We start from the raw sequence: 7,496 nt of genomic DNA on the forward strand, positions 1-7,496 counted from the left end.
AGAAAAACAGTTTACATCAGAAGTGTGCATAACGGCTTTCATAATCCACTGTATCTACAATAAACACCCTTTAGATTACCACCATTTTCCGTGGATTTATTTCAAAATTCCAATTTTCCTGTCTAAAGCAGAGTAGATGTGCATATGGGAGGTGTGCTTTCACACTTAATGCTAAAGGATGGAAGCTTTTCCCTTCCAATCCTCCCTGGTTGCTGGAGCAACCTCTGCCCCCTGCTTCCAGCCCTTTTGACCCGCACTGGCCCCGGAGCCATGTCCTGGCACCAGCCACCTTACACCTATGCGTCCACAGCAAAAGGGAAGTTCACTCAAAGAAAAACTCTGCCCAAGTGGTTTTGGGGATTGCAATGCAAATATTTTCTTTAAAATCAGAGTTGCGTCCTAGGAAGTTAATGCAATGCTCAGACTAGGTTTAAAAACAAGCAAGCAAACAAAAACCTCTCTGGGGAATATTTACGCCCCCTTTGAATGAGAACATACCCTCCTGGGGTCTTCATGGACTCAGATGCGGAGAAAGGAAAAAAGCCTATCTATTCTGGTTCACAGATTTTCCAGTAAGTTTTCAGAGACACAAAGTTCACAAAATACTACTAGTAGAATTTATATACTTTTTTTTTTTAGTCACCAGAAGGAGAAAAACAAAATCTTAAGTGACAAACACTTTTATGAGTATCTTAGGTTTCAAAATGCAGCATTAGACAATAATGGAAACATAACTGGCAACTCTGGAAACACGTGAAGATTTAAAACTAACCTCCCGTGGATCCGTTTATGGCTTTAGTTCTTCAGAGATTATTCCCCAGGTGCTAATTAAGGTCAAGGTGGGGCTGGGCTGTAAGCCCAGCTCTGTTTGCTGGGCAGAACTGTTTTGAAATGGCAGGTGGCCATATGAGCTCAGGAGCTGGGCAGCTGCAGGCTCATTTAGTGCCTCTGCTGCCAGGGGGGCTTGTCATAAATCATCTTTCTGCTACATTTTATAATTTCATTCATTTACCACATGGTGCTACCTTCCAGTTTTGCTACATTTGCAATGGGCTTCCTTTGCATTGGTTCCTATTAAATATCTTAGAGCACACATTTACCTGAAGTCTGTTGTTTCCACCACCCTTGTAATGTTCCTGATTGATTTTGCAACACTCTATATACCTTTACTGCATTTCTTATTAGCTTTTGCTCGTTCAGTGTTGATGTGACTCAACTGCTGTATTGATTTGGTATGACATACATCCTCTAATAACATTAATGCAGAATTTGGGGATCTGTCTGTGCAGTAGCTTGTTGCCAGCCCAGTGCCAACAGTTGCCTTGGAAATTCTGCATTGCAGTCTTCTTCCTGACCTGTGCTTCTCTCATTTAACGACTGACTTCTCAGCGGCCCATGGGTGTAGAAACTAGCTATTCTTGCAACAGGATTTCAGCTGTTGCTGCTTTTAAGGGAAGTCATTGGCACAGATAATTGCTGAAGGAAATGTAGAGCTTGCTGTTGCTGGCTCTGTATTAATGAGTTAGTTTTTGCCTCAATATCACAAGTAATATCTTTGTTGGAGGCTTTGCATGCTCATTTTCTTTGTGGCCTATGCTCTTATATCTTTCAGAAATGTGGCACTGATTTGATGTTCTGTATAAAATTTAAAAAGACAAATGTCTCAGATAGAAAGATCAAATTGCAAAAGGAATAATATAAACCAATACAGATACCTTACTGTTTTTGTTTTCCTATGGATAGAAACAGAGTGGGTATCTTCTCTATTTATAGCTAAAGCAATCTTTTAAAAAGATTAAGTACAATGGCAGGCTAATCACTGATAAGGTTATAACAAGAGTAAAAACAAATCAGCAGGTCTAGCTATTAGACTTCAATCTAGAAAGAAATTGCATTACAAATGGAAAGCCCAGTTAAAAGGCATTTAATTATAAAGCTTGAAATAAAATTAAGATCTCCATGTTTCAAGATTAAAGTGCTTAACGAGGAGAACATACTCCTAACACTGTGAACCACTTTTTCTGCTTTTTTTTTTTTCCATTGCACAGATCTACTTTGATTCTTGCTTGCAGTTAAATCCCCCTGACTCCATTTTACCTTGGTTTAAACAGAGCTGAGATCTATCTGATTTTCTCTGCCTGGATGTGGTGCTGTGCTGAAGCACAGATCTCATTTTGAGTGCAGCAGTAGTTATACTGGAATTAACACCCAGAAAAAAAGAAAAAATGAAAAAAAAAAAAAAAAGCCAGGCCACCGGTTGGGAAGGGGTGAAACAGGGTGATGCGTTCATTAGCAGCAGCTGCTTTAGCTTGGGCAGGATGACATTCTTCTTTTTCTCATCCCTTCCTCATTTACTCGTTCTCATTTGGGGATGAAACTTTCCAAGTCTGGCTCACGCCCAAGGGTCAATGTTTTAGGGGGAATCTGAGCAATATCCAGCGAGTTGGTTTTGAGTCATCTGAAGTCAAGCTGAGATATGTAAGTTACTTCACACATTTTTTCCCCTTTTACAGGTCACTTGATACATGTGAAGAGCTAGAAAAGCTGAAGAAGTCAAACAGCTAAGCTCTACAAACTTTCCTTGGTTAAATTAGAAGTATTAGGCTAAGGGGTGGGATGTAAGCAACCAAAAAAGCGTGACAGATCAGATTGAGAGGTTGCTGCAGAGGGATATCCTGCCAGCATCAGGCTGCAACCTGCCAGCACGGCATGGCACGGCACGGCGCGGCACGGCACAGGAGGGTGCCTTCCACCACATGCAGCTGCAGTTCCCCTGCATCCTTCTGCACCCCAGCACCCCCCACATCCCAGCCCGTGGCTCTTCCAAGGCAGAGTCTAGAGCTCCAAATTGCAAGCATCAGGTGGAACATGCCACTGTGTCACTAGAGGAATGCGGACCAGCCAGACTAGTTGCTCAGCCCAGATAAGAGGCTCTTTCATACTGCAAAAAATACCAATATCACATGCAAATCTCTCAGCTGCCATGGTAACTGGCTGGTGCAGCGTGCGTGCAAGCGCAGCAGCCAGCGTGGCTGCCTCCAGATCCAGCTGCATGACCACCACTGAGACTGGACCTGTGGCATCAGCAGGGCTCCCAGTGTCCCAAAACAGGAGCACAGCTGCACAGGACAGCTCCAGCAGCAAAACCTAGGCAGCCCCGGGCAGCAGGGAGAGCACAGGGGAAGGCACGTGGCCCTGCCTGAGCAGCACCCTGCTGCACACCAGGACAAGGTGTATAAAAGTGATAAGTGTGTGCTTTAATATGTGTAGCATGCCTCAATCTGTGCAGCATGTGTATGCAACATGAAGGACTCAGCTTGCTTGGCAGACGGGCCCTTTTCCTGTTTTTCTGGCATTTAGAACGGCCTTGACCTCCTGGTCCCATCACTTTTAACACTAAAGCGCTTTTCATGAAGGTGTTTTCCTGCACACTAATTATGTTGGTTTTCCTTTTGTAAATTAGCCTGATACGATCTGTGTGTCTTGGCAAACAGCCTCCAGAACAGTAACCAAAGTCTTTTTGTTTGATCATTGTTTACTTTGCAAATCTCCCTGGTTTTACTTTTCTGGCTGCCTTCTAGAAAGCGTCTCCCAGGCCGTGTGTTCAGATTGGAGGGAAATGGGGCTTTGCAGCCTTCCTTCCTCCAGGAATGGGCGAGGTTTCAGTATTTCTGAGGCCCTCAGGCTACAACAAGGGCATTTCTCCCACTGCTGTCCCCCAGTCTCCTCCCTGGTCCCATCACCATGTGCCCAAGCCCAGCTGTGCAGAGGTGCAGGTTTGCACCGAGCTTGTAGTGGGTGGTGGAAAAGCCCAACTGATGCCCTCATTCCTGGTCAAGAAGCATCTTTTGACAACAGCCAGTACTCACAGCAGCAGACCTGATCCCATCTAAATCTGGTTAGCTGCAGAGAGAGTCCACCTGCCTGCGGAAGCTAAGAAATAAGTTGTATCAGCAATTTGCCTGGGACTAACAGTGCCCGGGGAGGGGACAGGCTTTAATCTACTCTCACTTACTTAATGCACTGGCAGATAGGAGTGGAGGGGAATTGCTCTCTCTGTTTCTATTGCGGACTGGGCAAAACCAGGAGAGAAATTCACCGGCAAAGTGATGCAGGCAGCATGGCATGGGTAGTGTCCTCTGCCCTTGCTTGCTGAGGGCACAGGGGGGCAGGGAAGCAGCCCCCAGGCTGCACATCAGCCCTGGGGACCCTTTTGGGGCCAGGAACCCTCCAGGAACACCACCCAAACCAAAGCATTTTCAGTGGAAGAGGAGAACCAGCACCATGCATGCACTGAGTGTCCTGGCAGCGCTGTCAGTGCTCAGCTGGAGCAGGGGCAGCAAGTGCAGGAGATGGGCCTGGGAAGATTCGCAGGCTGCAGGGAGCATCCCTGCCTGTCGTCCCCAGGGGTGCCGCTGCCCACCTGCTGGCACCACGCCGAGCCTGGCTGGCAGCAGGGGGTGCTTCGGAGCGACGTGGCCGGGAAAAGGGCTGGTGAGAGGCCTCCAGGTGAGAGGCGGCGGCGGGGTGGGAGGGATGCCGGTGGGCAGCTGGGCTGGGGCTGTGCAGCTCAGGCAGCACCTGCCTGCAATGAAAACCTGAAACCCTCTGGAGCTGAGCAGTTGTCATGAAATATGCATGGATGCTTGTGCATGGGCTCCACACGTATTCTGCAGCGCTGCTTCCCAAGGGGATAATTAAGTGTCGCTCTTCATCTGGTGATCACTTCAAGATCAAGGCAGTGGATACCCAAATAGAGAAGCATCCGCTGCAGAGGGCCCTGGGCCCATCTTGTGGTCCTGGGCATGGTGCTCAGCACCCTGCCAGCGCTTCGGTCCTCCCCCTCCTCTAGGAGTTCTTTCTTTATCTCGCCCTTATTTTGTCACCCGTCACCTCTGTAGGAAATAGGCAGGCAGCAGAGCCAGGAGGCATCAGGCTGGTTGGTATTCATTGAGCATGCACCATGGAAGTTTTCTGTTGTAAACTGTCACTGTGTCTCCATGCTGCTCCGCTTTCTTCAAACATTATTAGCATGGAGGCCAAAACAGGGAATTTAAGTCTTTGTTTGCCCCGTGAACTTCCACCAGTGTCGCCAAAAAGCAGAAGGTCTTCTTTGGTTATAAAATGCCTTGGAAGAAAGAGCTTTATTTACTGCAATTTATTTGCAGTTTGAAGATCCTGTAGCCTTCTGTGACAGAAAAACATCTCTGAAAGCACCAGTGCAGGAGCAAGAAATTATGCTTTCATTTTTACACAGCATGAGTTTCCGTGGCAGCTGCATATCAATTTGTGTGTTATTTTCCCACGGGTGGAAGAGGAAAAATTAAATATCCCTGTACATTTCTGGCATGCAGATTCATGGATCTCTTTGGCAACTCTTCCTGTTAATTTTGTGCAGCTTTCTGCACCATTTCAATTACGCCCTAGAGCTGCCCAGTGCAGCTGGGTGCCCAGGAGCCCCCCTGGGATGGCGGAGGCTGCAGTCAGCCCTGCCTGGCTCACTGCAGCTAGGTGGTAACATAGCTAGGCTGATCATGCTAGGACTGTGCAAATTTGTCTGGGTACCCCTGAAACCTCTGCAAACACGTGTTAAAACCCACCTGAGCGATGCCAGCATCAGGCCACCGCTGTGGGGCTCTGAGCTATCCTGCAGTCGCATGTGAGGTGTGGATGTAGGGGCATGCATTATATATAGCAGGCATAAATAATACAAGGCAAGGTAAGGTTTCTGTCCTGACCCCCCTGGCGTGTTGTGTCCCTGGGTGAGGGAGTGCTGAGCACCTGGTGGTTGTGGGCACCCATATGGGGTGAGTTTGCAGTGGGACTTTGCAGGCAGAACAACATCTAGCAGCCAAAGCCTAACTCCATCTAGGAATATCCTGCCTGGTTTACATCTCTTTGTTGCATGCAGCTTTCAGTTTGCACTCAGAGAGCAGCTGAGCCATCTCGTGGCTTTTCCTCTGCTGCAGTATTTCCCTCTACCTGTCCGCACTGCCTGTGTGACCATCAAAGCATGTCCCAGTTCCCTGCTGAGGCCCTCACCGATTTACCTCAGTGCATTTTGGCCACATGTCCCTGCACAAATTTGTGGCAGCTAAGCATTCAGCCCATGTGTTTAATGAGCTGTGCCCGTGCCCAAACCAGCTGCCTGTTACTCGTGCAGGCTGTGCATCCCTCCAGCCCTGGCACAGCGCTGCTACTGACGTCAGCTCCAAAACTGTGCTGTAAATTATTCAGATCTACTAGTTTAGCTCCGTGTCTTCTCCAAAATCAAGCACACTTCTGAGGGCGCTGAAAATAAATGGTTTTGCTGAGGAGGTAATGTATTTTTAAAGGAGATCACTGCTATCACATTTGCCTCTGCAGAAAGAGCCCTTTATGCAGCTTTTGCACGACCTGGCACTTGTGTCTTGTGTTTCCTCACCAGGCAGGGTTAGGCACTCAACAGCACAGCAGGGTCTTCCCTTCACAGAGAAAATAATGGCAGAAGTAATAAAACTCTGAAAAATTCCCAGTCACCCACCTGCAGCTTCTATCCTCACACAATGTTTTTATTAATAAGGATTGTAGGCAGCACGGAGGCCCTGAGCAGGGGGCCCAAGGGGGATGCAGGTGGCCCAGCACCCCCTGCTCAAGGCACGGATTCCCTACAGCGCCATGTTAACATTTATTTGCTGGGTAAAGCATCTCGACCTGAATTTGCTGGGTGCCCAGCCGTATGCAGCATGGGTGCACTACAGCCAGCATGGCATCACGGGCAGCCTCAGTCTCATCTGGGCTATTTTGTGCTCCTCAGTCTCACTTCTAAGAGGTGCTGTGCATGCAGGAGCCGAACACCATGACACATGGCTGAGCTGTTGTGCAGAGTTTTGCTCAGTGGAGGCTCAAGCCTGCAGCAGTGAAGCCCAGCCCATGCCTTACCTGGAGCTTTCCAAGAAATGTAACAGGGTGAGAAGGCTGGGGAGAGGGAGGCGAGAAGGCTGGGGCTTCACCCACAACCTGTGCAAGGCAGGTTGTGGATCTTTTTTCTACCTGAACATGGAAGGTCGAAAAAGATGTCACTGTTGGCATTTGCCTGGATAAATATTCCATTTCTGGGAGTTTTGCATAGGGGCCTGTGGGCATTGAGCATGAGGGCAGCCTGGAGGCTGTGTGGGTGTTGCTGGTTGGCCCTGGCTGCGTGTTTGTGACGGCAGCTTGATGCCACCTTTGCAACGCCCCTCGCCAGCCAAGGTGCTGTGCAGGGCTCAAACCTGCCCTATCTCAGCATCAGAGCCTCTGGGCTGAATTAATTCAGTCTGTGAACTCTAAAATGAGTACAAATTTCTCAGGAGCATGCTAAGACTTAATTAAAACTTGCTAAGGAGCTTGGATATCTTTGTGTGAAATACAGATGGAGGAATGCAGGGTTTTGTTATTGCTTTGTTAATCGTTTCATGTAGGCTTGGCCGTGCTGCAGCAATGCAGAGAAATCCCCTTGTTCGGGGCTCTCCAGG

The sequence above is a fragment of the Aythya marila genome (genome assembly GCF_965140915.1).
Source record: "Aythya marila genome assembly, chromosome: 12".
NCBI classification, from domain to species: Eukaryota; Metazoa; Chordata; class Aves; order Anseriformes; family Anatidae; genus Aythya; species Aythya marila.